Source organism: Panthera onca, chromosome A1 (assembly GCF_046562875.1).
Source record: "Panthera onca isolate mPanOnc1 chromosome A1, mPanOnc1 haplotype 2, whole genome shotgun sequence".
Lineage (NCBI taxonomy): Eukaryota > Metazoa > Chordata > Mammalia > Carnivora > Felidae > Panthera > Panthera onca.
The window spans coordinates 96,810,163-96,822,466 of NC_138339.1; the positions used below are offsets into that span (position 1 = coordinate 96,810,163).

Below are 12,304 nucleotides of genomic sequence, written 5' to 3' on the forward strand. Positions count from 1 at the left end.
CACCTGTGTGAAAGTGATGCTATGCAAGGGTCTTGGTGTCTTTCCACAGGCCAGAAGGGCTCATTCCTAGACTTTAAGGGAATTATAATTGATGGCCAGCCTGGGAACAGTGTCTCTACTTGCTGTATATATGCTCTCACCTGAGTGTGTCCATATTACCCTCTTTGGAAATGTTTTTAATATGTAGACTTTGTTTATTTCTAGTTTAAATCTTGGCATGTTTTTCAGAAATCTTGGTCTGTTATTATCTCAAGTTTATGCCCAGATTTGGAATGCAGACTGCTAGGAAATGTCACACAGAGAAAGGGCTTGTCTGCACTTTTGGTCGATGCTACCTGAATGGCTGCCCGTTAGCCTTGGCATCCCCTCTGAGCCTGCTGCACTCCCGTGTGCCTGTTAATGACCTGTGTCTGTCCATCTTCAATGACTTATTCTCAAACAAGTGCTTGAGGTATTTGACGAGGCTTGCCCGTTGCCAGTGCTCGACAATATTCACAAGTGTTTCTGTCTTGCAAAATGATCACATAGGTATATTCAAGGTTAAAAAACAGAAGACCAAGAATATTAAGAGTAGTTGTCATTTGGAAGAGTATTTCTGAGAATCACTAAAGGACTCTTTATACGTACTTGCCCTGGTCACCCTCTTCCACCACTTGTATTCCAAGGATATCATGGAGGTCGGTCTAGACCTTGGTATTTTGAAACACACCGCACTTGAGGACTCCCCCTGTGTGGTCAGGGTAACCACTGCCTTCCATGCCTGCCAACTCATCCTTTGTCTCTAGGACTTTCTCCTCCTGGATTTCCTGCTGTCATCTTTGTGATGATTTTCTCCATCTTGTCAAACCTGTATTTCTTTCTTCCCCCTATCCTGCCTTTTCTATCTGTAGGAAATAATCCATTTATTTATTTAGTAAACATTTACGGAATGTCTACTCTGTGCCATGCAGTGTGCTAAGTGCAGGAGATACGTAAAGGAGTAAGCTAGAGTAAGGTGTAGTCTCAAGGAGCTTCTGGTCCAGTAGATTTATCACTAAATGTTGGGGAAAGGCTAACAATTATGTGAATGAACATGGTGCCCAAACCTGATGTGTTAAAAGGCAGTATAATTGAGTCAGACTTGTTTCTGGCACACTGGTAAGTTCTTCTGTTGTTTTCAGATATTTAAAAACTTACCCTTTAACAGCCTCATGTTGATGTGATTTTTGAATCAAGTAGTTTCTCCTTCCTTAAGAGCGAAAGGAAGTTTCTGTGATTAACAACATTTGGCTTATAGACTGTGAGGTCTCTAGAAACTTGAACTTCAGTCATTCACTGTGCGGCTGAGTGGCAGGGCGGGCATTGTAGAGGCTCAAGTTCCCAGCCTTTCACATGAGTTAACACAGTCCAGCCTTTGGCGACCTGCCACTCTCTCTGCTTGTAGACAGGTTTGTGAAATTTGACACTCTCATGTCTTTCCTTAAAAAATCTTGCAAGGTTCAGCAGTCTTCAGTGACTGACCCATTTCTGTTAAACTCCCGTTGTCAGACGTAAGTGTGAGGTTCTCCTGGACCTGTCTTTGAACAACATTTTATGCTTTGGATGCAGAAACGGGACCCTGCTCTTCACGTCTGTTAGGCTGCCACCGACTCCCCTTAAAATGTGAACCATATACAAGCATATAGGGTATTACAGAGCGTTGTGAAGTAGGATTTGGACAATTACTCCTTTAGTCGATACAAGTAAAGCAGAGCCTAGAGAGTTGTTTACTAAAAACTCCAGAGTACTTCTTAGATGGAGATAGAGTAGTTTGTAAGAATAACAGGGCTCTTACCATATTTTGCTTTTAGCACATCTCCTTTGGTTTCATTTCCATGCTTCAAGTCTTTAGGGTCCCTTCCTTGCCCTCGTCCTTGATGACTAAGTATGATGGTTGAAAAGCACCATGTTGCAAGGACCTAGCATTTACTAATTGTGTGACTTAGTGTAAGTGGTTCAAATTCCTAGTCTGTAAAGTAGGAATAATAAATGACATCTGCCCCGCACCCTCACTCCAACTGCCTTCTACTCATCGTGTGGGTCACATGAGAAAACGAGTTGTCAAGTATCATTTAACTTCTCCAGTCCTCTGCCGTGGGAACTCCTGTTCTCGCCAAGGATGGGTGTAGGGAACTATTGCGTGGTTCATGGAATGATTCTTTCTATTATAGGACAGTAATCAAGACTTTCCCCTTCGTTGGCTTTTGTGATCATGAGCTGCTGCCTCTTAACCCACCCCAGAGGCGACCTGGTCCTCTGCGTGGTAGCTCTGTTTATTATGACACTCTTTCTTCAGTTGGGCTGAAATTTATCCCTATAACTTCCAATATAAATTACACTTGTTGGTTCTAGTTTTACAGAGTTACATGAAACAACTCAAATCAGCACATTTCAAGTCACAGAAATTTATAACTGAGAAAGGGGTCTTACAACTCTGCTTCCTGTTTTTGGCGGTTCAATTCATTTCAGTAAATAAGAGCTGGTGCCTATCATGTGGGTGCTGTGCTCAGGCCCTAAAGGCAGCTATTGTTTCTCCCCCTGATCTCCCCCCTGATCTCCGGAAGTGGAACAGAAGGGCATGAAGGGCACGCAACCCAAATGGAGATGAATGGGAAGGAAAAACTTTTTAACTCCTTAACGTGCAAAAAGAACGATGGTTTTAATTTCATTTAGGATACTTGCTAAGTAAATAATGCCTGCCTTTCTTGGGTTATAAATAATTGCAATGGTCAAGGAGACTACTGATCTGTAAAAATGAAGATGAACGAATGATAATAATAAAGACTTATATTTCTGCTTTTTATAAGCTCCTCTGTGTTTATTAACCAGCAAGCAAAAGCATAATTGCACAAAGAGAAATGGAAACCGGCGAAATGACAGCATGATTACACCTCTGTATGCACTACATTAGATGTTCTTATAGTGGCCATGGCCCTTGGGAGGACCTTGAAGTGTCTTCTCCGAGATTAAAGGCAGAACACGCTGTCTTCATTGAGTTACATGTTTTTGTTTTGTTTTGTTAACGTTTATTTATTTTTGAGAGAGAGAAAGTGACAGAATATGAGTAGGGGAGGGTAGAGAGAGAGGGAGACACAGACTCTGAGTCAGGCTCCAGGCTCCGAGCTGTCAGCACAGAGCCCGATGCACGGCTCGAACTTGCACACTGTGAGATCATGACCTGAGCCCAAGTCAGACGCTTAACCGACTGAGCCACCCAGGTGCCCTGAGTTACATGTTGATTAACAGAATTTAAAACAAAAACAAGCAAATAAAAAAAAAAAAAAAATAGCGCTGACGCTGGAGTTGGATGCCCTGGGTTCTCTTCTTGACCCTGTTGCTGACTGGAGGTGTGGTTTGGGGGGAAGTCAGCCTTTATTCCTCAGAGTTTCATTTCCCTCAAATTTAAAATGGGCTAAATTTATTTTGCCCTGCCTGTATAATTCAGCTGTTAGGAGTAAGTGTTTTCCTTTGCACAGACTTGAATCTTCACTTCTTACAAGCCGTGTAACTTTCAGAGAGTTCTTTAAACTTCTCTGTGCCTGCTTCTTCGTCTTTAAAGTGGGATAATATTAGTACCTACTTCAGGGTTTTTGTGGGAAGTGAGTTAATTCCCACCCAGGACGTACAACAGTGCCTGAAAGTTCATGCCTCATACAGTAATTATTTTTTTTGTGAACTTTTGAGGGCTCTATGACTTAGTATATTGTTAGTCTACCGAAGTTTTAAAATAACATTTTTAGAAAATAAAAATAACATAATGCCCCATTGTCACATGTTATCTTGTCATTTTGGTGATTTTACAAGATAGGACTTTGTTGTCAGAAAAGGTTAATCGTGATACTGAAAACTTATTCTCAAATGCGTTTTTCTTCAGAGCTTCAGACCAAATTTATTTATTCTAGGAAATGTGTTTTACTGGCAGTGTGAGTTTGGAAAGCTTTAGGTGGGAGTCAGGATATGACCCTGCCTTCTCTATTACTGTTAGAGGCTGGAGATCTGTCCTAACTGTCTAGAGTTTTCCTTGTGTTGTATCGAACAAAAGATTTTTTAAATGTTATCTTTGATTTTGAACTGTGCTGATTCAGCTTTGAGGGGTAATGAAATGTTGATCAAGAGCTCCATCACAACAGACCCATTTGTAATAATCTTAGCGGCTTATTTCACAGAAGCAGTTTTCAGATAAAAATACTGATCATGACTTCCTGTGACTTTCCCTGAAGGGGTGAAATTAAATTGTGGGAAATGCTTGGAATTTAGCTAGTAATTAACTTATAAAGAACCATTTAAAAAAATCATAACTCCCCTAAGCTATTATAACAAAGACCTTGTGAGTTTAGAATTCTTCTGTGTATTTATGTTTTATAAAGTGGAACCTAATGACCATTGTTCACTATCTTCGAATTTGTTATTGAACTAAAATGATGGATGTAGATGGAGGGGCCTTTGAGCCGCTTGCTGGCTTTTCAACCTCAGGTCCCGTTTAGATTAATACTGATGCTGCTACTGTGAAACTAGTTATCTGGGTATAAATGTGGAAAATTTTAGCCTGATATTATACACTCCATTATCAAAATTTGATGATGGGATATTTGAAAGTTTGATGATAGAAAATGGACATGAAGATTTTTCCTGCTTTTCTGTTTATCAATAGAATTGAGGCTCTCAAATATTTTGTTTCATCTGTCTTATCCTGTTTGTGTACTTACCATTTCTTGAACTCTAAACCCTTTATTTCTAAATGTTTACTGCTATACAGTGTTACATTACAGTCCCTAAATAGCATGATTAGGCTAACCATTTTGAAGTGAAGAAATTATTTTTAAGCATACCAAAAGCACAAGTTCATTTTATCTGCTAGTTGGTTTCTTTTCCAGAGTGTTTGTGTTACGGAATGTCAGGTTTCTGTCTGGGGAGGTAGTGAGTAGATTAGCAAGTGTTAGGGTAGAAGATGTTTTCAAGGGGCTGCACAGTAGGATGAAAGGATTGCAGTTTGGAAACCCTGGGTGTATGTGATGCTGGCGAAGTTTCTGTGTTTCTTTCATTGTTAGTTTTTTCATCTGTCAATGGAAATACTGCCTGTCTGGACAGGTTATAATCTGATGTCACATTGTGCTGATCTTACATATCAACATATGATACATAATGTCAGCATGATGTAACTGATCATGTAAAATGACCAAATGATAACTGATATTTTACATTAGAAATTTGTTTCATTGATATTTAATATTTCAAAGCCTTGCTGAATAGATATTTTTGGATTCTTTGTGAATATATTAATAGGCTTATAATTTTCTAGGGTTACCACAAGACTTTGAGAACACCAAAAGGAATACTTGATTTCTAAATAAACTAATCACTGAAGACATTCTTATTTCTTGACTCCTTTATTTACTGTGTTAGAGTTGTAATGACCATTTTTCCCTTTCTCCAGTTTTGGACATCCTTGTGAGTTTGCCTTTTAGAAAAAGTTAACAGAGTAACTGAAAAGGATATAGAATACTTCCAGGGTAGTTTCCTCATTCACAATTTTATATTTCATTCCTTAATTTGTTTCAGAATTATTTGAACCTTTTATGGCTGTTCATAAAGTGCCCTCAAGGATGCAGTACCTTCAAATTGATGTCCTTGTGAGGGGAAAAGAAAGGATGCAGTAAGGTCCATATTCATGGGCTGTACCTTCCCCACTGTTCTCATTTGTTCTGGTTTGGACCTTGTGTTAGTCATCAGTGTTTCCAAGAATGGGTGACTGTGTTCTAATGCAGGTTGAACTGTCTCCTGCCTGGGGGCCAGTATTTAAAACATCACATATTTTAGTGAGACGTAAAATTGTATGCTAAATCTTATTCATGTTTAAAAAAAAAATCTAAGTTTTTTCACTTTGTTTCTCCAGGTGGCATTTTTCTGAAGTTGATCATTGAGACTTACCAGCATTCCTACAGATATAATAGGTAAGTGGTTGAAATCAGATACCCTTATTATGATGATTCCTTGGATATACTTTCCAGCTGGATAGCAAATTACTTCTTGAAACAGGTTCAGTGTGTCACACTTGTGGACTTGAATGGTAAACACTAGTTTTTGTTTGTTTTATGTTTTTGTTGTTGTTAGAGATACCTCTTGGATGAATAGACACAAATGTTATAAAAGACCCTGTAAAGTTTCAAAATGGTATTAAATTTAATGCTATAATTTCCATGTTTCCATTCTGACACCTTTGTTCTGTCACTATTCATAAACAAATTTCAGAATTCTTTATGATGGGCTCAGGTGACTTTCAGTTGTCTTTCCTTTTGAGTTTTCTGTGGGCCACGTTACCAGTTGTTATTACCATTTCTCTGTGAAATGGGAAGTAGAGATGACCAATTCAAATTACCCAATTTTTTTTACTTGATGACAGCTCTGGTAGGGGAACCGCCTAAATAAAAGTTGAAAACAGTTGACTAATAGGTGACTTGTGCTTAAGTCTATGGATTCTGGTTTATAAAAGTTACTTTTAGAAAATATTAGTAATAGTTACCAGGGGTTAAGTAATCTCCTACAGTATGCATTCAGGAAAATCAATTACATAATTATGTTAAAAGACTTTGATCCACCTCTGCTTCTTAAAGGGAGACGGTATTCAACCTGGTCCTCTAAGGACCTTGTTATGAACTTGAGGATGTGGCTCATGCCAAGGGAGCCAGGATGTGGTTTGGATGTGGGACCCATTGACACCCCATCTGGGAGGGTCTGCCATATGCAGGGAGTCCATAGAATACATTCACAGACACCATCTCATTTGTGGAAAGGTGGTTTTTTTTTTTAGGTTACAGATTCTGGGGAAGGAAAAATCGCTCTTATATCATGAATTGAACTGTTGATTTCTCAAATGTTATTGAATTGTTCTAACAGTTACTACTGCTTGGGTTAGATTAGGAAGCTTGGGTTGTCTTTTTTTTTTTTTTTTTTTTAATGGGAACTGTAAACACTTGTGAATTATGAAATTATTTGAGCAAAGTTCTCATGGGAAAGCTAGGGCTGACCCAAGATGGGTGGGTGTCCTGTGAAGGTTAATCATTGGCACCTTACCAAACTGATAATCTTTAAATATCTGTCCCATATTTATTTACTGGGAATAGGTGAAACTGATTTTCTATTAATAAAGACTTTTAATAAAAATATATATCTTTTCCTCTGTGTTGAAAATAAGGGATTTATTACATGTGATTTTCTGAACATGTGATTTTCAGAAGCCTGTTTAAAATTTGGTTAATAATAACACTCTACCATGTATTGTTCAGGTCCAGACTTTTAGATGCTGTCAGCCAGGTGATATTGGGGTTGGTAGTGAGGCCTGTTTTCACTCACACAGTTCTTTGAGGGGAAATGTTCTCAACAGAGACGGGTCTGTGCCAGTGAGGAGTGTGTTTATTTCCCCTCCCAGGCACTGTCTATTTGAGTGGAAACAGGTCCAATTGTCATTTTGTCCATTATATGAGGAGAGTCACATGTGAACCCCTGAGTTAAGTGGCTCCATATTTCCCATGTAGTCCAGTGGTGATTTAGCCCCCCATTGTGGGTTGTCGCCCTAGATCACTGCCAGGATGGCCTGTTTAATCCAGCTCTGGGGAAAAACCAATTCCATTCTGCCAGTGCTTTCAGAAGCTAAGTCATGTTCACCCTTGAAATCCCCCTTTCTGAAGATTTAGCCAGATAACACTCACCTTCTGTGTCTCTTTTTTTTTTTTAATTGTGAATTCATCCCATACAAATACAATAAAACTTTATGAAGTCAGACATAACAGTAGCCTTCCTGAAGTAACAGCATGTGAATTACAGGGCAATGTGACTACTCACATTATATCCACTTGGTGAAAGGTTTCTCTTGAGCAAAGAGTCATTGTGGTCTGGGGAGAGCCTCATCATCAGGCGGTCCTAGGCTGAGGCTCCATCTTTGCTGGACACAAACCCAGGTTGGGACCCCAAATGTGGTGCCAGTTGGCTGTGTGACCTAAGGCATGTTCCTTTACCCGATGGATCTCCCATCTCTTTATGTGTGGATATCCCTTCCTCCCAGAGTGGTTTGGAAGATTCAGAGAGGCAAAGATAGGCTGTGTGTGGTATAAGAGCAGGCAACAAGTATCCCCCACCTGGCTTCCTGACATCAGGAACCTTGGAAGGAACTCCGGACACGGGATGGAGGAACTGCTCTGCCATGTACCTCCTTGCCTCACTGGTAGAGACGCAAGTTATACTTCCTCTGTTCTGCCCTGCCTACTCTGTGAGAATTGTGAGAAATCTTTGAAAAGTGTGAATTTAGGGTGTTGGTTGGTATTAGAAGGTTTCTAGCAGGCAGGCTTTAAAAAAAATCTAGTCAGGCTTTCTGGGCTTGATTCCCAGCTCTACACCTTATAATTAGGTGTATGACCTTGAACAAGTCATTAACACCCTCTCTGGCTCTCACCTGTCTCACAGGATTGCTGCAAGATTAAATGATGTACTCTGTGTAGAGTGAGGCATATGGAACTAGCACCTAGTGAATCTCAATAAATATGCTCATAAATTCGCCAGGACACAAGAAGGGAGGCGGACAATCTGACTCGAAAACATTTGCGTGGTTTCCACATCTCGTGAGTTTGAACTTTGACTTAAGGAGCTGCCTTTTATATCATCTTATGTTATTTAGACCAGGAAGGATCATCTTTTTCCTGAATAAACTGAGAGTGATCTTATCCTGCAGTGTGGGACTCCCTCATCAGAAGTGTGCTAGTCTTCTTCACTTTTCTGTTCACGAGTGAATGAATCTTTCCCCATCTGGGGGAGTTCTTGATGGAATTGACCAAAGAGCAAAGTGAAAGCTCTAGGTTTGCACTGCCTGTTATGGTAGCCATTCTCTTGAGCACTTGAATTATGGCTAGTGCGACTGAGGCATGGAATTTTTGATTTTATTTCATCTTAGTTCATTGAAAATTTAGAACTGATGGTTAATTAAGTTGTTGGAAAACTTTTAAGTATGTTTGGGATAATTCGGGCATGCAGATTTATTTTTTCATCTGTACATTTTACATAGTTTAATCAGATCAAGTATTTCTGCTGAAAACTTAGTACCTGAATTGAGATGTGCTTTAAGTGCAAAATACACAGCAGATTTTGAAGTGTTAGTGTTAAGGAAAAAGGATGTAAAATATTTTTAATATTTTTTGCATTGATTATGTGTTGAAATGATAATGTTTTGGATATGTAGAATTAAATACATTATTAAAATCAATTTCTTCTTTTTAAATGTTTCTACTAAAATTAAAAAAAAATATTTAATGTTTATTTATTTTTGAGAGATAGCATGAGTGGGGGAGTGGCAGAGAAAGAGGGATACAGAGAATTCAAAGCAGGCTCTGTGCTGTCAGCCCACAGCCCAGCATGGGGCTTGAACTCATGAACCCTGAGATCATGATCTGAGCTCAAGTCAGATGCTCAACCAACTGAGCAACCCAGGTGCTCCTTTACTAAAATTTTTAAATGCTATACATGGCTCACATAATACTACCATTGGACAACAATACTCTAGAAGATCCTTGAAAGAACAGGGTAATTTTTTTTTTTTTTAAGTTTATTTATTTTGAGAGAGAGAGAGAGAGAAAGAGTGAGTGAGTGCGGGGTAGGGACAGAGAGAGAGGGAGAGAGAATCCTAAACAGGCCCTGCTCTATCAACACAGAGCCATACGCTGAGCTGGATCTCATGAACTGCGAGATCATGACCTGAGCAGAAATCAAGAGTCGGATACTTAACAGACTGAGCCACCCAGGTGCCCCAAGAACAGGGTAATTTCTAATTTATTAAATAAAATAGTTTTTTTCCAGTAGGTTGTGAGGAGTATGAAAGTGTTGTTTTTTTTTTTTTTTAATTCTTTTAAAGTTCACAGTCTGCAGTTAAGAGGGATATTTTTAAATATTCAAAGTTGGAAAAAAAAAGAAAAGAAAAGGCACATCTCTGATGTGTTGCCTGAACCTTATGTTATACAGCCCAAGGCTCAATTCTGATGTCTTTGCTGTAGACCTTTCCCCTCGCTTTCTTAGGAAATGTGCCAAGGGAGGTACTCACCACTGTTCCACCAGGATAGGAACCCAAACACTGCTTTTCAGCTGAAAGTTCTGCTTCTTTGATGATTGTTAACTTTGACATTTGATGCAGGTATCATGTTCCCAGGGTCACATTTTGATATGCCCAAGAGAGATCAGTTTAGGAACCGTCATCCACGAGAAAAATGACTTTTAACCACCTACGTGAATGAGCATTCTCTTCTTACTGTGGCACCAGAAATACAGAGATACATTTTCAAGGGAGTGATTGCTGGCTACATGCTTAGTTGTCACCAGTGTCTGTATGAAACATGAGAAGGTAATGTAAGCAGGGTTATCAGTGTGTTTCCTTCTCATTCATGCCCTGGGTGACACTTAAGTGTATTCTAAGAGGTGGGGGAAGAGTGTTTGACTCAGAATCATGATGGCTGGCTCACAAGGTGATGGTGGTGAGGTTTCCTGAGCTCTCTCTGATTCTGCTCCTGTGTAGTTGGTGTCAACAAACACCAGCCACTTCCTGTGTCTAAATCTTGCATTGTGTGTACTTGATCTGTGACAGCACATTCCTTTGTGTGATAAACATGGCAAATACATTGCCATCCTCATACTTTTCCAGGCGGAGTGAATGAATGAGAAGGTTTGCTTTCCAATGCTGTTCCACCCAGGAATTAAGCAGGATTGATATTTCTGTATTAAATAGAAGCCATTATACATTTTATAATGAACCTCTAGCCACCAAAGAGTGGCTTTTCCTTGCATAGAATTTAACTGTTGTGACACTGAGACTTTTAAGTTCCAGTGGTAGAGTATAGAATTCATTTCCACCGGTAGTTTGGAAGCACTTTACAGGAGAGGATGAAATAGCTTTCTTCCTTTACTGAGGATAAATTAGACTAAATAAATGGTAAATGATAAAACAAAGTAGAAATAAGATTGTGATCTTTCTTTTTTTTTTTTTTAATTTTTTTTTTAACGTTTATTTATTTTTGAGACAGAGAGACAGAGTATGAACGGGGGAGGGGCAGAGAGAGAGGGAGACACAGAATCAGAAGCAGGCTCCAGGCTCTGGGCCATCAGCCCAGAGCCCGACGCGGGGCTCGAACTCACGGACCGCGAGATCGTGACCTGAGCTGAAGTCGGACGCTTAACCGACTGAGCCACCCAGGCGCCCCAAGATTGTGATTTTCAAGATTTCAAAAAAAGCAAATCAAAATAATTAGATATATTGAAGACTGAAAATGACTGAAAATATATTGAAGACTGAAAATTTTGTTACGTGAATGTTGACGGCTTGCCTTTTTTCTGATACGTTTTGGCTAGACCTGTGCCTGTTTGACAAGAGAGTCCTGAGGATTCTTCTCAGCAAGGACAGAGTGAAAAGTTGCTTTCCTTGGTAGACTGTGAACTTTTGAGGGCTGGTGTGAGTATTTTATTATATCTTCAGTGCCCGGTACGTTGTCTAATGCATAGTAGGTGCTTGGTGAATATCGGTTGATGGATGGGAGGTAAATGTCTGTGGTTAGACCATAGAGCTAGGTCTGTAACATTCTCTGAAGAAATCTCTACTTCAAGCACATTATGGGCTGCCCAGCCTAATGTCTGTTATAGGTTATGTGCTCGATAAATGTCGGGCAAATGGAGGAGTGAATGTGGGCTGACATATAACTTCCAATTTATAAGGGGTTGTGGCATTTTGACCCACTTATAATTTAGGAAGCCACAAAGGTACTTTTAAGCAGGGAAGTGAGGTTAGACATTAGGAAGGCACCAGCTTAGCAGATTGGACAGAGGCTGGGAAACCAGGTAGGAAGGGGTCACTGGCAAGAAACAATGAGGGTGGAAAGCGAGGCTTCAGAGGGTCAGGTGGGAGAGGCTGCAGCTAAACTGAATGGAGCGCTGTCCCAGGGGGTGGGTATCTATCTGGTTATCTTTGGATAGGAGCTGGGGTGGCTCTCTGGATAGGAGAGTTATCATAAATAAGCTTTAAGTCCAAGGAATAGATAGGAAGAGTATTCTGGTGTACTGGCCTCCCTTCTACTTTTCAGAGAAAAGGAGAAAAAGTAGAAAAAGTCACCTGTTGAGGGGGATTAGGTGAAGCAGGGGGTTAATGCTTCCCTGTGTGGAAAGGAACTCTTCTCGGTGCTGATGTGGCAAGAGCGTCCATCTTCTTGTGAATTCTGGTCATCTGTCTGGTGGATTATTCCATGGAGAATCCAGGTCCTCCATC

The 12,304-nt window shown here is 39.9% G+C and overlaps 1 protein-coding gene across 3 annotated transcripts in view; it reads left to right on the plus strand.

The window, feature by feature from the left end:
* LHFPL2 (LHFPL tetraspan subfamily member 2) overlaps nt 1–12,304 on the plus strand; it is a 165,812-nt gene that overhangs the window by 74,879 nt on the left and 78,629 nt on the right. For all 3 annotated transcript variants that reach the window (XM_060635486.3, XM_060635485.3, XM_060635487.3), the window contains one exon: nt 5,912–5,969. The gene's annotated coding sequence lies outside the window, so the exon portion shown is untranslated. The remainder of the gene's footprint in view (nt 1–5,911; nt 5,970–12,304) is intronic.